Source organism: Drosophila bipectinata, chromosome XL (genome assembly GCF_030179905.1).
Source record: "Drosophila bipectinata strain 14024-0381.07 chromosome XL, DbipHiC1v2, whole genome shotgun sequence".
In the NCBI taxonomy this organism is placed as follows: Eukaryota; Metazoa; Arthropoda; class Insecta; order Diptera; family Drosophilidae; genus Drosophila; species Drosophila bipectinata.
Window position 1 is genome coordinate 8,854,771 of NC_091734.1, and position 1,701 is coordinate 8,856,471.

Genomic DNA, 1,701 nt, shown 5'->3' on the forward strand with positions numbered 1-1,701 from the left:
TAAATTTTAAAATACTTAGAATTTATTGTGTTTAACATAAACGTATATAACGTATAACGTGTATAAGGTATAACGTGTCATGCGGGACACCGCCTATTTGTGCCACTTATTGTAACGATTGAAATATTAACGTTTGGGCATCTCGTTGGGTGTAACACCAGTGTCTGGCCAGCAGCTCGATCCTCTGTACAATTCTGCAGCCATCAAATCGGACGTGGCACACTGAAGATAGAGAAGAACATTACACAAACTATAGATCTATAGATCCCCTTGAACTTACCGTTGAAGGATTAAATTCATTTTCGTTCCACTTTTCCTGAAGTTCTGACGAAGCTTGTCGTCTTTTTTGGTTCTTCAAGAATCTTTTATATGGTCTTGCCCATGGTTTCTTCAATACGATACCAGCACTTTTAAAAGGATTATATATCAAACGGCGCCTGTTCTTCCGCTTTTTGCGGAGCTTGTCTAAAAGCGATTTGTCTCTCCCCATTAGAGAGATTAGAACTGACCGACACAAAATATTGTAATTTTCAAAAAATATCAGACTTAATTTTAAAATCGACCTCACTGTTCGGGGACGATACGTTGAATGACTAGAAATGGGAAAGCAGTTTGGGGCTACAATTTGACATTTTAGTTTGAGGCCTACTTGGGAAAGAAATTTCTGTTTAAATGATAATCCATGCTATGAATTAGTTGAGAGAAAAATACATACCCAAATTAAAGTCTTAAGTTTAAAGCGATTTGTCATGCAGGATATGATTTTCAAATGACGTAAATATGTGTCACTTAAGTTATTAATTAAATGGAAAAAATTAATTTATTTAAGTAATAAATAATGAGTAGAAAGATTAAAAGATGCTTGGTGAGTTGTATTGGCTTTGTATATGTTTTAGTTATGAGATTCTAAATAACAAAGCTAGAAAAGTTACATGGCAAACGTGCTTATTTTTATGAAAAAATAATAATAATTGAAATTAATTAATAAAAACAGCGCCCTCCTCCTCGATTCTCATAGGTGGCACTTAAGCAGCGCCAAAAAATGAAATTAAAAAAATTAAATTCCATTTTTTTTGGAAAATAATTTATAAATTAATGAATAAAAACAGCGCCCTCCTCCTCGATTCTCATAGGTGGCACTTAAGCAGCGCCAAAAAATAAAATTAAAAAAAAAACAATTCCATTTTTTTTATGAAAAATAGTTTATAAATTAATGAAAGGTGGCACTTAAGCAGCCCCCAAAAGAAACAAATTATAACCAAAATTATAATACCTTCTGCAAGGGTATAAAAATATTCTGCTTTATGGGGAGTTGAACCCCTACACCTATCCTTTTTCAAAAAAAGCCTTGAAGCCTTTTGGACTACTCCTTTGTGATCTGTTTTTAATGAGTAGTTGTTGCCCCTAATTTTGGAAATCCATCTACGAATGGCCATGGAGTGGCATTTAGTCGCAGACTAAAAGTCATGTGAGAACATCAAAGGCCAGAAACATCATTCTGAGATCCCATTGCGGGCTGCATTGCCCGAGGTTTGTCTGGGAATTTGCGGCCCCTTTGGTTCTGCCATCGAATCGACTTCGACTTCCTTAATTAATGGAGGAGGCGAGGCCAAATGAAAAGGAATAGAAAGGACAAAAGGACGGAAGGATGGTTGGATGGGAGGGGGCCAGGCTGGATTAGCTGCAATATGCCGCCCACGC

At 36.1% G+C, this 1,701-nt stretch overlaps 1 long non-coding RNA gene across 1 annotated transcript; it reads right to left on the minus strand.

Moving 5' to 3' along the window:
• On the minus strand, nucleotides 1–730 carry LOC108119687 (uncharacterized). The gene is made up of 3 exons (XR_011442347.1): nucleotides 716–730; nucleotides 281–645; nucleotides 1–222 (listed from the first exon to the last, which is right to left on the minus strand). It is a non-coding gene; the product is annotated as an uncharacterized lncRNA (long non-coding RNA).
• Between the last annotated feature and the right edge of the window lie 971 nt (nucleotides 731–1,701).